Genomic DNA, 21,729 nt, shown 5'->3' on the forward strand with positions numbered 1-21,729 from the left:
CGTATATTATCAAGCCCGCCCGATATTGCGCGATGTTGAAATAGTTCGACCCCCGCCATTTCTTTATCGGAGTGTCCGCAGGGTTTGGGTGATACAACCATGTCATCGTTTTGTAAATACTTTTTCCGTGACAGCATTGATTATTTCCACATAAGCTTTAGTTATACCATCCATCGATTCATCTTTTGATTGGATATACGTCTCTAATAATTCAAAATCCAGTATCAAAGATTCCGCATCTCCCGTTGTATTCACAGATTCGTTATCGGTTACACTATCGAAATCCAGTATCAACGATTCTGTATCTCCCCCTGTTTCGTCCGGTATCACAGATTCGTTATCGATTGCACTATCATGATCTGATATCATAGGTTCCGTCGCTGTATTGTCGATATCATCAGGCTCCACCGGTACAGAGACATTATTGATTTTGGCGCCGTTACAATCCGATTCACTCGATGTATTAACATCCATGGTGAATATACCATAAGGCCCCGTTGCGATACGAGCGTGTGTGAAAATATGACATCACTCGCTTCGATCATCATGGTATATATGAATTACTGTGTGCGTACCAATCAATGGTACTAGACCCGTACTTTATAAAATATCGCGCAAATCTCAATTCTTTTGTTACAATACGGTCGCTTGCTGTAGATTGAGGTGATGTTCAACGGACCGTATATTATCAAGCCCGCCCGATATTGCGCGATGTTGAAATAGTTCGACCCCCGCCATTTCTTTATCGGAGTGTCCGCAGGGTTTGGGTGATACAACCATGTCATCGTTTTGTAAATACTTTTTCCGTGACAGCATTGATTATTTCCACATAAGCTTTAGTTATACCATCCATCGATTCATCTTTTGATTGGATATACGTCTCTAATAATTCAAAATCCAGTATCAAAGATTCCGCATCTCCCGTTGTATTCACAGATTCGTTATCAGTTACACTATCGAAATCCAGTATCAAAGATTCTGTATCTCCCCCTGTTTCGTCCGGTATCACAGATTCGTTATCGATTGCACTAACATGATCTGATATCATAGGTTCCGTCGCTGTATTGTCGATATCATCAGGCTCCACCGGTACAGAGACATTATTATCAGCGGCAGGTGATACAGGATTATTCTCACCAATGGCTGTGCATCTATCACCTGGTATCAACATCAATGTCAAATTCATCACCCAATGGAAAAAATTGTTAGAGTGTCCGCGGGTTTAGGTAATACAACCATGTCATCGTTTGTAATGATTTTGGCGCCGTTATAATCCGATTCACTCGATGTATTAACATCCATGGTGAATATACCATAAGGCCCCGTTGCGATACGAGCGTGTGTGAAAATATGACATCACTCGCTTCGATCATCATGGTATATATGAATTACTGTGTGCGTACCAATCAATGGTACTAGACCCGTACTTTATAAAATATCGCGCAAATCTCAATTCTTTTGTTACAATACGGTCGCTTGCTGTAGATTGAGGTGATGTTCAACGGACCGTATATTATCAAGCGCCCGATATTGCGCGATGTTGAAATAGTTCGACCCCCGCCATTTCTTTATCGGAGTGTCCGCAGGGTTTGGGTGATACAACCATGTCATCGTTTTGTAAATACTTTTTCCGTGACAGCATTGATTATTTCCACATAAGCTTTAGTTATACCATCCATCGATTCATCTTTTGATTGGATATACGTCTCTAATAATTCAAAATCCAGTATCAAAGATTCCGCATCTCCCGTTTTATTCACAGATTCGTTATCGGTTACACTATCGAAATCCAGTATCAACGATTCTGTATCTCCCCCTGTTTCGTCCGGTATCACAGATTCGTTATCGATTGCACTATCATGATCTGATATCATAGGTTCCGTCGCTGTATTGTCGATATCATCAGGCTCCACCGGTACAGAGACATTATTGATTTTGGCGCCGTTACAATCCGATTCACTCGATGTATTAACATCCATGGTGAATATACCGTAAGGCCCCGTTGCGATACGAGCGTGTGTGAAAATATGACATCACTCGCTTCGATCATCATGGTATATATGAATTACTGTGTGCGTACCAATCAATGGTACTAGACCCGTACTTTATAAAATATCGCGCAAATCTCAATTCTTTTGTTACAATACGGTCGCTTGCTGTAGATTGAGGTGATGTTCAACGGACCGTATATTATCAAGCCCGCCCGATATTGCGCGATGTTGAAATAGTTCGACCCCCGCCATTTCTTTATCGGAGTGTCCGCAGGGTTTGGGTGATACAACCATGTCATCGTTTTGTAAATACTTTTTCCGTGACAGCATTGATTATTTTCACATAAGCTTTAGTTATACCATCCATCGATTCATCTTTTGATTGGATATACGTCTCTAATAATTCAAAATCCAGTATCAAAGATTCCGCATCTCCCGTTTTATTCACAGATTCGTTATCGGTTACACTATCGAAATCCAGTATCAAAGATTCTGTATCTCCCCCTGTTTCGTCCGGTATCACAGATTCGTTATCGATTGCACTATCATGATCTGATATCATAGGTTCCGTCGCTGTATTGTCGATATCATCAGGCTCCACCGGTACAGAGACATTATTGATTTTGGCGCCGTTACAATCCGATTCACTCGATGTATTAACATCCATGGTGAATATACCGTAAGGCCCCGTTGCGATACGAGCGTGTGTGAAAATATGACATCACTCGCTTCGATCATCATGGTATATATGAATTACTGTGTGCGTACCAATCAATGGTACTAGACCCGTACTTTATAAAATATCGCGCAAATCTCAATTCTTTTGTTACAATACGGTCGCTTGCTGTAGATTGAGGTGATGTTCAACGGACCGTATATTATCAAGCCCGCCCGATATTGCGCGATGTTGAAATAGTTCGACCCCCGCCATTTCTTTATCGGAGTGTCCGCAGGGTTTGGGTGATACAACCATGTCATCGTTTTGTAAATACTTTTTCCGTGACAGCATTGATTATTTCCACATAAGCTTTAGTTATACCATCCATCGATTCATCTTTTGATTGGATATACGTCTCTAATAATTCAAAATCCAGTATCAAAGATTCCGCATCTCCCGTTGTATTCACAGATTCGTTATCGGTTACACTATCGAAATCCAGTATCAACGATTCTGTATCTCCCCCTGTTTCGTGCGGTATCACAGATTCGTTATCGATTGCACTATCATGATCTGATATCATAGGTTCCGTCGCTGTATTGTCGATATCATCAGGCTCCACCGGTACAGAGACATTATTGATTTTGGCGCCGTTACAATCCGATTCACTCGATGTATTAACATCCATGGTGAATATACCGTAAGGCCCCGTTGCGATACGAGCGTGTGTGAAAATATGACATCACTCGCTTCGATCATCATGGTATATATGAATTACTGTGTGCGTACCAATCAATGGTACTAGACCCGTACTTTATAAAATATCGCGCAAATCTCAATTCTTTTGTTACAATACGGTCGCTTGCTGTAGATTGAGGTGATGTTCAACGGACCGTATATTATCAAGCCCGCCCGATATTGCGCGATGTTGAAATAGTTCGACCCCCGCCATTTCTTTATCGGAGTGTCCGCAGGGTTTGGGTGATACAACCATGTCATCGTTTTGTAAATACTTTTTCCGTGACAGCATTGATTATTTTCACATAAGCTTTAGTTATACCATCCATCGATTCATCTTTTGATTGGATATACGTCTCTAATAATTCAAAATCCAGTATCAAAGATTCCGCATCTCCCGTTGTATTCACAGATTCGTTATCGGTTACACTATCGAAATCCAGTATCAACGATTCTGTATCTCCCCCTGTTTCGTGCGGTATCACAGATTCGTTATCGATTGCACTATCATGATCTGATATCATAGGTTCCGTCGCTGTATTGTCGATATCATCAGGCTCCACCGGTACAGAGACATTATTGATTTTGGCGCCGTTACAATCCGATTCACTCGATGTATTAACATCCATGGTGAATATACCGTAAGGCCCCGTTGCGATACGAGCGTGTGTGAAAATATGACATCACTCGCTTCGATCATCATGGTATATATGAATTACTGTGTGCGTACCAATCAATGGTACTAGACCTGTACTTTATAAAATATCGCGCAAATCTCAATTCTTTTGTTACAATACGGTCGCTTGCTGTAGATTGAGGTGATGTTCAACGGACCGTATATTATCAAGCCCGCCCGATATTGCGCGATGTTGAAATAGTTCGACCCCCGCCATTTCTTTATCGGAGTGTCCGCAGGGTTTGGGTGATACAACCATGTCATCGTTTTGTAAATACTTTTTCCGTGACAGCATTGATTATTTCCACATAAGCTTTAGTTATACCATCCATCGATTCATCTTTTGATTGGATATACGTCTCTAATAATTCAAAATCCAGTATCAAAGATTCCGCATCTCCCGTTGTATTCACAGATTCGTTATCGGTTACACTATCGAAATCCAGTATCAACGATTCTGTATCTCCCCCTGTTTCGTGCGGTATCACAGATTCGTTATCGATTGCACTATCATGATCTGAGATCATAGGTTCCGTCGCTGTATTGTCGATATCATCAGGCTCCACCGGTACAGAGACATTATTGATTTTGGCGCCGTTACAATCCGATTCACTCGATGTATTAACATCCATGGTGAATATACCGTAAGGCCCCGTTGCGATACGAGCGTGTGTGAAAATATGACATCACTCGCTTCGATCATCATGGTATATATGAATTACTGTGTGCGTACCAATCAATGGTACTAGACCCGTACTTTATAAAATATCGCGCAAATCTCAATTCTTTTGTTACAATACGGTCGCTTGCTGTAGATTGAGGTGATGTTCAACGGACCGTATATTATCAAGCCCGCCCGATATTGCGCGATGTTGAAATAGTTCGACCCCCGCCATTTCTTTATCGGAGTGTCCGCAGGGTTTGGGTGATACAACCATGTCATCGTTTTGTAAATACTTTTTCCGTGACAGCATTGATTATTTCCACATAAGCTTTAGTTATACCATCCATCGATTCATCTTTTGATTGGATATACGTCTCTAATAATTCAAAATCCAGTATCAAAGATTCCGCATCTCCCGTTGTATTCACAGATTCGTTATCGGTTACACTATCGAAATCCAGTATCAACGATTCTGTATCTCCCCCTGTTTCGTGCGGTATCACAGATTCGTTATCGATTGCACTATCATGATCTGATATCATAGGTTCCGTCGCTGTATTGTCGATATCATCAGGCTCCACCGGTACAGAGACATTATTGATTTTGGCGCCGTTACAATCCGATTCACTCGATGTATTAACATCCATGGTGAATATACCGTAAGGCCCCGTTGCGATACGAGCGTGTGTGAAAATATGACATCACTCGCTTCGATCATCATGGTATATATGAATTACTGTGTGCGTACCAATCAATGGTACTAGACCCGTACTTTATAAAATATCGCGCAAATCTCAATTCTTTTGTTACAATACGGTCGCTTGCTGTAGATTGAGGTGATGTTCAACGGACCGTATATTATCAAGCCCGCCCGATATTGCGCGATGTTGAAATAGTTCGACCCCCGCCATTTCTTTATCGGAGTGTCCGCAGGGTTTGGGTGATACAACCATGTCATCGTTTTGTAAATACTTTTTCCGTGACAGCATTGATTATTTTCACATAAGCTTTAGTTATACCATCCATTGATTCATCTTTTGATTGGATATACGTCTCTAATAATTCAAAATCCAGTATCAAAGATTCCGCATCTCCCGTTGTATTCACAGATTCGTTATCGGTTACACTATCGAAATCCAGTATCAACGATTCTGTATCTCCCCCTGTTTCGTGCGGTATCACAGATTCGTTATCGATTGCACTATCATGATCTGATATCATAGGTTCCGTCGCTGTATTGTCGATATCATCAGGCTCCACCGGTACAGAGACATTATTGATTTTGGCGCCGTTACAATCCGATTCACTCGATGTATTAACATCCATGGTGAATATACCGTAAGGCCCCGTTGCGATACGAGCGTGTGTGAAAATATGACATCACTCGCTTCGATCATCATGGTATATATGAATTACTGTGTGCGTACCAATCAATGGTACTAGACCCGTACTTTATAAAATATCGCGCAAATCTCAATTCTTTTGTTACAATACGGTCGCTTGCTGTAGATTGAGGTGATGTTCAACGGACCGTATATTATCAAGCCCGCCCGATATTGCGCGATGTTGAAATAGTTCGACCCCCGCCATTTCTTTATCGGAGTGTCCGCAGGGTTTGGGTGATACAACCATGTCATCGTTTTGTAAATACTTTTTCCGTGACAGCATTGATTATTTCCACATAAGCTTTAGTTATACCATCCATCGATTCATCTTTTGATTGGATATACGTCTCTAATAATTCAAAATCCAGTATCAAAGATTCCGCATCTCCCGTTGTATTCACAGATTCGTTATCGGTTACACTATCGAAATCCAGTATCAACGATTCTGTATCTCCCCCTGTTTCGTCCGGTATCACAGATTCGTTATCGATTGCACTATCATGATCTGATATCATAGGTTCCGTCGCTGTATTGTCGATATCATCAGGCTCCACCGGTACAGAGACATTATTGATTTTGGCGCCGTTACAATCCGATTCACTCGATGTATTAACATCCATGGTGAATATACCGTAAGGCCCCGTTGCGATACGAGCGTGTGTGAAAATATGACATCACTCGCTTCGATCATCATGGTATATATGAATTACTGTGTGCGTACCAATCAATGGTACTAGACCCGTACTTTATAAAATATCGCGCAAATCTCAATTCTTTTGTTACAATACGGTCGCTTGCTGTAGATTGAGGTGATGTTCAACGGACCGTATATTATCAAGCCCGCCCGATATTGCGCGATGTTGAAATAGTTCGACCCCCGCCATTTCTTTATCGGAGTGTCCGCAGGGTTTGGGTGATACAACCATGTCATCGTTTTGTAAATACTTTTTCCGTGACAGCATTGATTATTTTCACATAAGCTTTAGTTATACCATCCATCGATTCATCTTTTGATTGGATATACGTCTCTAATAATTCAAAATCCAGTATCAAAGATTCCGCATCTCCCGTTGTATTCACAGATTCGTTATCGGTTACACTATCGAAATCCAGTATCAAAGATTCTGTATCTCCCCCTGTTTCGTCCGGTATCACAGATTCGTTATCGATTGCACTATCATGATCTGATATCATAGGTTCCGTCGCTGTATTGTCGATATCATCAGGCTCCACCGGTACAGAGACATTATTGATTTTGGCGCCGTTACAATCCGATTCACTCGATGTATTAACATCCATGGTGAATATACCGTAAGGCCCCGTTGCGATACGAGCGTGTGTGAAAATATGACATCACTCGCTTCGATCATCATGGTATATATGAATTACTGTGTGCGTACCAATCAATGGTACTAGACCCGTACTTTATAAAATATCGCGCAAATCTCAATTCTTTTGTTACAATACGGTCGCTTGCTGTAGATTGAGGTGATGTTCAACGGACCGTATATTATCAAGCCCGCCCGATATTGCGCGATGTTGAAATAGTTCGACCCCCGCCATTTCTTTATCGGAGTGTCCGCAGGGTTTGGGTGATACAACCATGTCATCGTTTTGTAAATACTTTTTCCGTGACAGCATTGATTATTTCCACATAAGCTTTAGTTATACCATCCATCGATTCATCTTTTGATTGGATATACGTCTCTAATAATTCAAAATCCAGTATCAAAGATTCCGCATCTCCCGTTGTATTCACAGATTCGTTATCGGTTACACTATCGAAATCCAGTATCAACGATTCTGTATCTCCCCCTGTTTCGTGCGGTATCACAGATTCGTTATCGATTGCACTATCATGATCTGATATCATAGGTTCCGTCGCTGTATTGTCGATATCATCAGGCTCCACCGGTACAGAGACATTATTGATTTTGGCGCCGTTACAATCCGATTCACTCGATGTATTAACATCCATGGTGAATATACCGTAAGGCCCCGTTGCGATACGAGCGTGTGTGAAAATATGACATCACTCGCTTCGATCATCATGGTATATATGAATTACTGTGTGCGTACCAATCAATGGTACTAGACCCGTACTTTATAAAATATCGCGCAAATCTCAATTCTTTTGTTACAATACGGTCGCTTGCTGTAGATTGAGGTGATGTTCAACGGACCGTATATTATCAAGCCCGCCCGATATTGCGCGATGTTGAAATAGTTCGACCCCCGCCATTTCTTTATCGGAGTGTCCGCAGGGTTTGGGTGATACAACCATGTCATCGTTTTGTAAATACTTTTTCCGTGACAGCATTGATTATTTCCACATAAGCTTTAGTTATACCATCCATCGATTCATCTTTTGATTGGATATACGTCTCTAATAATTCAAAATCCAGTATCAAAGATTCCGCATCTCCCGTTGTATTCACAGATTCGTTATCGGTTACACTATCGAAATCCAGTATCAACGATTCTGTATCTCCCCCTGTTTCGTCCGGTATCACAGATTCGTTATCGATTGCACTATCATGATCTGATATCATAGGTTCCGTCGCTGTATTGTCGATATCATCAGGCTCCACCGGTACAGAGACATTATTGATTTTGGCGCCGTTACAATCCGATTCACTCGATGTATTAACATCCATGGTGAATATACCATAAGGCCCCGTTGCGATACGAGCGTGTGTGAAAATATGACATCACTCGCTTCGATCATCATGGTATATATGAATTACTGTGTGCGTACCAATCAATGGTACTAGACCCGTACTTTATAAAATATCGCGCAAATCTCAATTCTTTTGTTACAATACGGTCGCTTGCTGTAGATTGAGGTGATGTTCAACGGACCGTATATTATCAAGCCCGCCCGATATTGCGCGATGTTGAAATAGTTCGACCCCGCCATTTCTTTATCGGAGTGTCCGCAGGGTTTGGGTGATACAACCATGTCATCGTTTTGTAAATACTTTTTCCGTGACAGCATTGATTATTTCCACATAAGCTTTAGTTATACCATCTATCGATTCATCTTTTGATTGGATATACGTCTCTAATAATTCAAAATCCAGTATCAAAGATTCCGCATCTCCCGTTGTATTCACAGATTCGTTATCAGTTACACTATCGAAATCCAGTATCAAAGATTCTGTATCTCCCCCTGTTTCGTCCGGTATCACAGATTCGTTATCGATTGCACTATCATGATCTGATATCATAGGTTCCGTCGCTGTATTGTCGATATCATCAGGCTCCACCGGTACAGAGACATTATTATCAGCGGCAGGTGATACAGGATTATTCTCACCAATGGCAGTGCATCTATCACCTGGTATCAACATCAATGTCAAATTCATCACCCAATGGAAAAAATTGTCAGAGTGTCCGCGGGTTTAGGTAATACAACCATGTCATCGTTTGTAATGATTTTGGCGCCGTTATAATCCGATTCACTCGATGTATTAACATCCATGGTGAATATACCATAAGGCCCCGTTGCGATACGAGCGTGTGTGAAAATATGACATCACTCGCTTCGATCATCATGGTATATATGAATTACTGTGTGCGTACCAATCAATGGTACTAGACCCGTACTTTATAAAATATCGCGCAAATCTCAATTCTTTTGTTACAATACGGTCGCTTGCTGTAGATTGAGGTGATGTTCAACGGACCGTATATTATCAAGCCCGCCCGATATTGCGCGATGTTGAAATAGTTCGACCCCCGCCATTTCTTTATCGGAGTGTCCGCAGGGTTTGGGTGATACAACCATGTCATCGTTTTGTAAATACTTTTTCCGTGACAGCATTGATTATTTTCACATAAGCTTTAGTTATACCATCCATCGATTCATCTTTTGATTGGATATACGTCTCTAATAATTCAAAATCCAGTATCAAAGATTCCGCATCTCCCGTTGTATTCACAGATTCGTTATCGGTTACACTATCGAAATCCAGTATCAAAGATTCTGTATCTCCCCCTGTTTCGTCCGGTATCACAGATTCGTTATCGATTGCACTATCATGATCTGATATCATAGGTTCCGTCGCTGTATTGTCGATATCATCAGGCTCCACCGGTACAGAGACATTATTGATTTTGGCGCCGTTACAATCCGATTCACTCGATGTATTAACATCCATGGTGAATATACCGTAAGGCCCCGTTGCGATACGAGCGTGTGTGAAAATATGACATCACTCGCTTCGATCATCATGGTATATATGAATTACTGTGTGCGTACCAATCAATGGTACTAGACCCGTACTTTATAAAATATCGCGCAAATCTCAATTCTTTTGTTACAATACGGTCGCTTGCTGTAGATTGAGGTGATGTTCAACGGACCGTATATTATCAAGCCCGCCCGATATTGCGCGATGTTGAAATAGTTCGACCCCCGCCATTTCTTTATCGGAGTGTCCGCAGGGTTTGGGTGATACAACCATGTCATCGTTTTGTAAATACTTTTTCCGTGACAGCATTGATTATTTCCACATAAGCTTTAGTTATACCATCCATCGATTCATCTTTTGATTGGATATACGTCTCTAATAATTCAAAATCCAGTATCAAAGATTCCGCATCTCCCGTTGTATTCACAGATTCGTTATCGGTTACACTATCGAAATCCAGTATCAACGATTCTGTATCTCCCCCTGTTTCGTGCGGTATCACAGATTCGTTATCGATTGCACTATCATGATCTGATATCATAGGTTCCGTCGCTGTATTGTCGATATCATCAGGCTCAACCGGTACAGAGACATTATTGATTTTGGCGCCGTTACAATCCGATTCACTCGATGTATTAACATCCATGGTGAATATACCGTAAGGCCCCGTTGCGATACGAGCGTGTGTGAAAATATGACATCACTCGCTTCGATCATCATGGTATATATGAATTACTGTGTGCGTACCAATCAATGGTACTAGACCCGTACTTTATAAAATATCGCGCAAATCTCAATTCTTTTGTTACAATACGGTCGCTTGCTGTAGATTGAGGTGATGTTCAACGGACCGTATATTATCAAGCCCGCCCGATATTGCGCGATGTTGAAATAGTTCGACCCCCGCCATTTCTTTATCGGAGTGTCCGCAGGGTTTGGGTGATACAACCATGTCATCGTTTTGTAAATACTTTTTCCGTGACAGCATTGATTATTTCCACATAAGCTTTAGTTATACCATCCATCGATTCATCTTTTGATTGGATATACGTCTCTAATAATTCAAAATCCAGTATCAAAGATTCCGCATCTCCCGTTGTATTCACAGATTCGTTATCGGTTACACTATCGAAATCCAGTATCAACGATTCTGTATCTCCCCCTGTTTCGTCCGGTATCACAGATTCGTTATCGATTGCACTATCATGATCTGATATCATAGGTTCCGTCGCTGTATTGTCGATATCATCAGGCTCCACCGGTACAGAGACATTATTGATTTTGGCGCCGTTACAATCCGATTCACTCGATGTATTAACATCCATGGTGAATATACCATAAGGCCCCGTTGCGATACGAGCGTGTGTGAAAATATGACATCACTCGCTTCGATCATCATGGTATATATGAATTACTGTGTGCGTACCAATCAATGGTACTAGACCCGTACTTTATAAAATATCGCGCAAATCTCAATTCTTTTGTTACAATACGGTCGCTTGCTGTAGATTGAGGTGATGTTCAACGGACCGTATATTATCAAGCCCGCCCGATATTGCGCGATGTTGAAATAGTTCGACCCCGCCATTTCTTTATCGGAGTGTCCGCAGGGTTTGGGTGATACAACCATGTCATCGTTTTGTAAATACTTTTTCCGTGACAGCATTGATTATTTCCACATAAGCTTTAGTTATACCATCTATCGATTCATCTTTTGATTGGATATACGTCTCTAATAATTCAAAATCCAGTATCAAAGATTCCGCATCTCCCGTTGTATTCACAGATTCGTTATCAGTTACACTATCGAAATCCAGTATCAAAGATTCTGTATCTCCCCCTGTTTCGTCCGGTATCACAGATTCGTTATCGATTGCACTATCATGATCTGATATCATAGGTTCCGTCGCTGTATTGTCGATATCATCAGGCTCCACCGGTACAGAGACATTATTATCAGCGGCAGGTGATACAGGATTATTCTCACCAATGGCAGTGCATCTATCACCTGGTATCAACATCAATGTCAAATTCATCACCCAATGGAAAAAATTGTCAGAGTGTCCGCGGGTTTAGGTAATACAACCATGTCATCGTTTGTAATGATTTTGGCGCCGTTATAATCCGATTCACTCGATGTATTAACATCCATGGTGAATATACCATAAGGCCCCGTTGCGATACGAGCGTGTGTGAAAATATGACATCACTCGCTTCGATCATCATGGTATATATGAATTACTGTGTGCGTACCAATCAATGGTACTAGACCCGTACTTTATAAAATATCGCGCAAATCTCAATTCTTTTGTTACAATACGGTCGCTTGCTGTAGATTGAGGTGATGTTCAACGGACCGTATATTATCAAGCCCGCCCGATATTGCGCGATGTTGAAATAGTTCGACCCCCGCCATTTCTTTATCGGAGTGTCCGCAGGGTTTGGGTGATACAACCATGTCATCGTTTTGTAAATACTTTTTCCGTGACAGCATTGATTATTTCCACATAAGCTTTAGTTATACCATCCATCGATTCATCTTTTGATTGGATATACGTCTCTAATAATTCAAAATCCAGTATCAAAGATTCCGCATCTCCCGTTTTATTCACAGATTCGTTATCGGTTACACTATCGAAATCCAGTATCAACGATTCTGTATCTCCCCCTGTTTCGTCCGGTATCACAGATTCGTTATCGATTGCACTATCATGATCTGATATCATAGGTTCCGTCGCTGTATTGTCGATATCATCAGGCTCCACCGGTACAGAGACATTATTGATTTTGGCGCCGTTACAATCCGATTCACTCGATGTATTAACATCCATGGTGAATATACCGTAAGGCCCCGTTGCGATACGAGCGTGTGTGAAAATATGACATCACTCGCTTCGATCATCATGGTATATATGAATTACTGTGTGCGTACCAATCAATGGTACTAGACCCGTACTTTATAAAATATCGCGCAAATCTCAATTCTTTTGTTACAATACGGTCGCTTGCTGTAGATTGAGGTGATGTTCAACGGACCGTATATTATCAAGCCCGCCCGATATTGCGCGATGTTGAAATAGTTCGACCCCCGCCATTTCTTTATCGGAGTGTCCGCAGGGTTTGGGTGATACAACCATGTCATCGTTTTGTAAATACTTTTTCCGTGACAGCATTGATTATTTTCACATAAGCTTTAGTTATACCATCCATCGATTCATCTTTTGATTGGATATACGTCTCTAATAATTCAAAATCCAGTATCAAAGATTCCGCTTCTCCCGTTGTATTCACAGATTCGTTATCGGTTACACTATCGAAATCCAGTATCAAAGATTCTGTATCTCCCCCTGTTTCGTCCGGTATCACAGATTCGTTATCGATTGCACTATCATGATCTGATATCATAGGTTCCGTCGCTGTATTGTCGATATCATCAGGCTCCACCGGTACAGAGACATTATTGATTTTGGCGCCGTTACAATCCGATTCACTCGATGTATTAACATCCATGGTGAATATACCGTAAGGCCCCGTTGCGATACGAGCGTGTGTGAAAATATGACATCACTCGCTTCGATCATCATGGTATATATGAATTACTGTGTGCGTACCAATCAATGGTACTAGACCCGTACTTTATAAAATATCGCGCAAATCTCAATTCTTTTGTTACAATACGGTCGCTTGCTGTAGATTGAGGTGATGTTCAACGGACCGTATATTATCAAGCCCGCCCGATATTGCGCGATGTTGAAATAGTTCGACCCCCGCCATTTCTTTATCGGAGTGTCCGCAGGGTTTGGGTGATACAACCATGTCATCGTTTTGTAAATACTTTTTCCGTGACAGCATTGATTATTTCCACATAAGCTTTAGTTATACCATCCATCGATTCATCTTTTGATTGGATATACGTCTCTAATAATTCAAAATCCAGTATCAAAGATTCCGCATCTCCCGTTGTATTCACAGATTCGTTATCGGTTACACTATCGAAATCCAGTATCAACGATTCTGTATCTCCCCCTGTTTCGTGCGGTATCACAGATTCGTTATCGATTGCACTATCATGATCTGATATCATAGGTTCCGTCGCTGTATTGTCGATATCATCAGGCTCCACCGGTACAGAGACATTATTGATTTTGGCGCCGTTACAATCCGATTCACTCGATGTATTAACATCCATGGTGAATATACCGTAAGGCCCCGTTGCGATACGAGCGTGTGTGAAAATATGACATCACTCGCTTCGATCATCATGGTATATATGAATTACTGTGTGCGTACCAATCAATGGTACTAGACCCGTACTTTATAAAATATCGCGCAAATCTCAATTCTTTTGTTACAATACGGTCGCTTGCTGTAGATTGAGGTGATGTTCAACGGACCGTATATTATCAAGCCCGCCCGATATTGCGCGATGTTGAAATAGTTCGACCCCCGCCATTTCTTTATCGGAGTGTCCGCAGGGTTTGGGTGATACAACCATGTCATCGTTTTGTAAATACTTTTTCCGTGACAGCATTGATTATTTCCACATAAGCTTTAGTTATACCATCCATCGATTCATCTTTTGATTGGATATACGTCTCTAATAATTCAAAATCCAGTATCAAAGATTCCGCATCTCCCGTTGTATTCACAGATTCGTTATCGGTTACACTATCGAAATCCAGTATCAACGATTCTGTATCTCCCCCTGTTTCGTCCGGTATCACAGATTCGTTATCGATTGCACTATCATGATCTGATATCATAGGTTCCGTCGCTGTATTGTCGATATCATCAGGCTCCACCGGTACAGAGACATTATTGATTTTGGCGCCGTTACAATCCGATTCACTCGATGTATTAACATCCATGGTGAATATACCATAAGGCCCCGTTGCGATACGAGCGTGTGTGAAAATATGACATCACTCGCTTCGATCATCATGGTATATATGAATTACTGTGTGCGTACCAATCAATGGTACTAGACCCGTACTTTATAAAATATCGCGCAAATCTCAATTCTTTTGTTACAATACGGTCGCTTGCTGTAGATTGAGGTGATGTTCAACGGACCGTATATTATCAAGCCCGCCCGATATTGCGCGATGTTGAAATAGTTCGACCCCCGCCATTTCTTTATCGGAGTGTCCGCGGGTTTGGGTGATACAACCATGTCATCGTTTTGTAAATACTTTTTCCGTGACAGCGTTGATAATTTCCACATTAGCTTTAGTTATACCATCTATCGATTCATATTTTGATTGGATATACGTCTCTAATAATTCAAAATCCAGTATCAAAAATTCTGCAATTCCCGCTGTATTCACAGATTCGTTATCGGTTACACTATCGAAATTTAGTATCAAAGATTCTGTATCTCCAGCGAACATAGTAGCCTTCCGCGAAAGTACCGGTACCATTGTTGTATATATAGTAGAACCAAAATTTTATGCAACTTGTGCTGGTTAATGTTTTTATTAAAAGAAAAGTAAATTGAATATTTCTAAAAGACATATTTTTTGGTCAAATTTTGCTTTAATAACTGAAACACTTTAATAAAATCAGTTTTCTAGTTTGAAATTGATTTGATTTACCAATATATCTCAATAGCAATGACGATGTAGTTCCAGAAGCTTGCGATTTAGTTGCAAATGTTTTATAATCGATCTATGACACAAAATCCAAACCCAGGCAGTGAGAATTTAATATAAAGATCGGGAGGGGTCTGGGTGGATGGGTGCCTTGTCTTAAACGAGATAAATATAAAAAAATGTGTCCTGGTCTAACCTTAACATAGTCTGGAAATGAGACTACACTAGCACTACGAATGGATGCATAATTACAATGTTAAACACATACTGGAGCCCTGTAACATTACGCTAAGCAATTGATTCTAGAGCTGATTTCTGCAATAATTTGCATTGCTTGTTGTGTATGATTAATAATTGTAGCATAATGCTCACAATCAAGTGCAGATCATTTTTGTTACCGGGCCTTTGGCCACATTTCTATGACTTTTTTCTATCATATCATTTTTTTTCATAGTTTATACATACTTTATCTGATGAATTGTGAAAAGTGTGATGACAGTTTTAGATTAAGTAAGGATAAAAAAATGTGCGGGCCTAGACAGAGTAGGCACTTGATTTCCTTTCCAGTTTTAATATTTGTTTGTTTGAAAAAAATTGAAATATTACGTAAACATTATCGATTTTACTATAATTTCCGTATATTTCCTTGTTAATTAATCCTATCTGTGTTTTATCTTCATTTGTATTAAGAGTGGAGCGGTTTTTTAATCATAAACAGTGGATAAGTAAAATGATAATACATTTAAGACTTATTCCTGAAAACTGCAACATGTGTCTAAGTTGGAGATAACAATCATATTGTATGTTTGTATCCGTCTATGACCATTTTAAAGTAATATTTAGCCTATCCATATTTATTTGAGTTTATGATAAGGCCCTTATCGTGCTGATCGTAGTAAGAAACGAGCACAACTTGTATTTTTTAATTTTTATTAAGGACCTTTCTTTGCAGATCAATTTCTTCCGGCTTTAGCCGTTTTATTATTCATGTTTTCATTTAGGCTCATTAAAAACACATGGATTCAGTAGCTTATCTCTTAAATTGACTTATTGTATTCACTGTAAGCACATCCATAATTCATGCATAACCAAGTATAAGAAGAAAAAAATCAATGCTTGTTTCTCGACCAGAAATCACCCTTTAGTTTTAACATCTGAAATATTCAAGTGAATCACAACATACAGTAGATATTTTGACAGGATGCGAATATGCTGGGTGCGGCCTTGCAGGCTTACACGATAGTCTCTGATTGGCTAGACAAGTCACATGACGTCTATAACTGACCAATCAAAATGTACATGCTGGGTTCATGATCTGGTCTGGATGGAATTCCCCGTAATAATGATATCGCTATTGTAACCACTGGTGCATTGGTATATATAGGATATGACGAATCACATTTTCAGCCAATCATCATCTTACGTCACTGTACTAACACCAGATTACAGAGCTCGCGATGTGCATTGCTGCGGTTTACCGTTTCGACGTTTGGCTTCATCGAGTGAACATTGGTGTCCAGTCAATAATCATTGATTAACATCATAATCAGATAGATCATAGAGAAATATTTCTGGTTTTCCTGTGAAATAAAGATACAGCTGTAAATGGAAAGCTTGTAATAATCATATTCGGAGCACCGTTGCGGAAGAGTTATGTTCAATCATACATCTTTTCACCCTTCAAAAATAGACGGGAAAAAGCGTTTCATCAATTTGTCGGAGTTTCGTTTGATTGCAACGCTTTCTGCGATCGGCCCCAGAATTTGCATGACACACATGATTTCACGGGCCAGCTTTAGAGTCCATGTTTTTTTGGCACGCTTGAGAAGGACAATTACTATAGTCGTTGTATTGCGCATATGCCTATAACAATACTATTTATTGAAAATAAAGTTCGTCATACATGTACGTATAGCGAATTTCAAACTGATATTGGATCGAGGTGGAGGATGGTGGAGTAGAAGAGGTTAAAAGGACTGTGGATTTGTATACTTTCAACTTTGTGATGATGTATACTTTCAACTTTGTGATGATCAGATCGAGCGCAATGATTCCTCAACCACATTGATTTAGAGTGTGGGGACTTATTCGATGTCACTTTTTAGTTTGCCTGCTTTAGATTGAAAAACATATTTCTGTATATTCTTGGTTGCGTTTGATTAATCATTGACAAAGGTGGATGGAATGTTGGTACATCTGTACATGGTGGATCAATGATCAACTCAATTTTGAACATGTGAGTAGAAACTGCTTGTGTATAAGTTTTGTTAAAAAATCAAAGTATAAAACATAAAATAATGGTAGAATGTCATATAATTATGTCATACATCCTGTTATGAACGTATACTTAGTAAATCGCGTGTTGTATTTTTTTCTTCTTGTGAACGAACGAGTGTTTTATATCAATAATTTGGATTTTTTCCTCCCCTGTAGCTGTTCCTTGTATGTAAAAAAAAATTATCCTTGGTAAATAGTTTCCTTCGATATGACTGTAATGTATTCACGAGTTATTACTTTTTTACTGTTTGTTATTTAAGATTTTAATTGTTGCACTTGTTGTAGAAGTATACGCCTAGCCATTATCCATAAATCATATATAGATAAATTATCTGAAAACTGTAATTATAAAATCATCATGAGAAGGACCTATAATTATAATTATCTCAAAAAGCTATGCTCTCTTTATGATCATGTTCGTATCCCCTTAAGTTACTAATGAAACTCGATATCATGCAAACCTACTATTTTAATGTTTAATTTTTCATACTTGTTAAAGTATTTGATTGGTAAAAATTCAATAGACTGGATAACTTCATTTTTTGCCAACATTCTTTTACCATCCCCTCTTTCGGTCTTTTACCCCAATCTTTCCTGATTCGTACCCACCAATACAAGTCAAGACTCTTGGCAATTACCTTTGATAAGAAGGTATTTATTGTAAAATTTCAAAATTGTAATCTCAGGTAAACCCCCAAAATCACACAATAAAGTTGATGCGATGGGACAGGTTCGATTCCTGTGAGATTCCGATCAAATCAATATCGATCAAGAAGAATCTTCATTGGTGTCCATTCATCATCAATATTGTGTTGAACATAACATAATCATACAATCATTCTAAATGTCATGGAGTATTAAGTGCCCCTAAATGGGAAGGGGGATATATTAGGTTTATCACTGATCTTTCAATATAATATTTGTGTAATATTTGACCGTAAAGATACTTTTTACTTCACTAATATTGAATTTTTGATACAATAATAGCGGACGACATGACTTGGCATTACAAATTATCATTGATATTTTCAGATTTTTGACTTGGTAAGAAATTGAGGATGAAACGTAATTGGCTTTTATCATGCCGTATGTGTAATTATATTTATAAAATAAAGATTATAGTATATTATCATAGGGAAAACTGCTCAAACTTCAAATCGATCCAAAAACAATCTTGATTCCCCATACATTTTCGAACATTTTTTTATAAAAATTCCACATTTTAGCAAGTCATTTAGGATTTAGATATTTAGATTTTTCCTAATTTTCTTTAAATTATTTTATTTTTCACGCCATAAAACCCTCAGATTTCTTACTGGCCTTTCTGTAGCTTTCACATGCCACTCCTGATTCCGAGTTTCAGATCATGCCGTTTCACTTCCACCCCCCCCCTCATTCTCACCCTCCCCTTTTCATTGAGTTTCATCTCATTTTTTTGTGTTTGATCTTGCATTATATTGTATGAGATATGTTTATATTGCATTTATATTAATTTGATTTTAGTTGTAACTGTGATATTAATTTTATGAGATCATAAAACTTTTTAGTACAAGTACATGAGTACACGAGTGTCGCTTAAAGGCATGTAGGAAACTATATAAAATCCGTCTATTCGCAAATACCGCCTTCAGATAAAAAGAAATGATGAGAAACATTGAATAAGAGAATAGAGAGAAATGGGAATGAAAAGTACGAAAGTCGAAATAGGTGGAGAGAGAGGGAGAGAAAGAAAAATACGATTTTATTATTTTGCAATTTCCTGTCCCTTTCCTTGCTGACAAATACTTGCTATAGATTATTACAATTTCAGAAAAGCAGGGGGAAAGACGAAGAGGGAGAAAAAGAAGAAGAAAAAAATGAGGAGGAAGACGAAATAAAGCGTTATGAATATCTTTCAGATCATTTCACTACCACCGCCATTATAACCAATTTAGTAACCATCATCATGATCTTTATTATCATCATCATCATCATCATCATTAGTGTCATCCTCAACATTATTTTCATCGCAACCATTCTTATCTCCGTTATCTTAATGATCTACATGTTCATCTCCATCATCTTCAGCATCATCATTGCAATCATCGGAGTCATCACAATCATCATCGTCATCACCACCCTCATCATCATCATCCCCACCGTCATCATCGTCATCATCAACATCATCGTCATCACCACCCTCAACACCATCACCACCATCATTATCATCATCTTAACTATCATCATCACCATCATCATCTTAGAAATCATCATAATCATCACCACCCTCATCATCATCACATTTCTGGTTGTCAGCCACGATCGAGCTCGACTACCAATATTTGATATACAAACATACCCCAAGTGACAATATAAACGACAGCTGTCGGGGCATTTACCATAATATAACAGAATATTTCTTCAGAATTTCACATGGCATACACAAGAGGATTGAATTTACAATGACTTTATATATTTATTGATCACTAACTGAAAATATTATTTGATTGTTATATCATTTCAGGCATTGTTATACAAAACAATTCATTTCAGTCTGTGTTATATAATATCAGTCGCGACACCGCAATGAGTGATAATAACCATGCTCCCACCAAATTAAGCATACATCAATTTCACTTTATGTCATTTAATTTTAATTTTATTTATTTCCACAATAAGAGCACAAATAATTGTAGCATCTATCAAAGTAATTATATGAAACTCCACTTTGAATTGCATATGTAATATAACAATTCAATACACATATCAAAGTAGTTGAATAATTATGAATAATCATGTTTTTGAAAACTGTATTGGGAAGGAAAACTGATCCCTCCCCCTCACAAACCATGTGAATCAGAATCGTATCAATTGGTATCGCATCAATCGAACACCGGCGAAAATCCGGGGGGGGGGGTAAATTATAGTTAACCCCATCCCATCGACTCCTTATTTATATTAAAATCCTTTCATATGTCTCGAGTATATACAGAAATACAACAAAGTATGTTCATAATTAATATAGAGCATCTTAACTGTCACTACGCGAATATGAGCAAGATATTCTTATAATATATACATTACACATATGAATGATATTGAGCTGAGTATACCAAACCTTTAGGCAGGTAACTGAAAATTGAAGATACAAATGAATGAGTTCTATGAAAGACTTAACGATTAACACATAATTAAGTACTTTAAAATCAAAGATTCATTTAGGTACAACGGTCTCAGATATTTGTTATCAGCTGATGGTGTCCCCCCATTGTTCTTTATCTGGGTCAAGCAATTAAAAAATGATTTGTTTCTTGTGTGGGTCCACATTATTATACACACTATGCTGTTTTGTGGATCCCCGTATTTCATCAGATATTACATCTCAATATACAAGATGAATGATGATTGATTGACGTTATTTATAACTAAAAAACGAGAAATAAATATTTCTAAATTCATCTTGTTCTCAGTTGTGTAACAATGCAAACAAACACATTTGATTAATTTATATACATTTCTAATGTTAATTGGAAATGAATAATAGAATGAAAATCGAAATTTGAATTGAGGAGCC

Source organism: Lytechinus pictus, chromosome 15 (genome assembly GCF_037042905.1).
Source record: "Lytechinus pictus isolate F3 Inbred chromosome 15, Lp3.0, whole genome shotgun sequence".
In the NCBI taxonomy this organism is placed as follows: domain Eukaryota; kingdom Metazoa; phylum Echinodermata; class Echinoidea; order Temnopleuroida; family Toxopneustidae; genus Lytechinus; species Lytechinus pictus.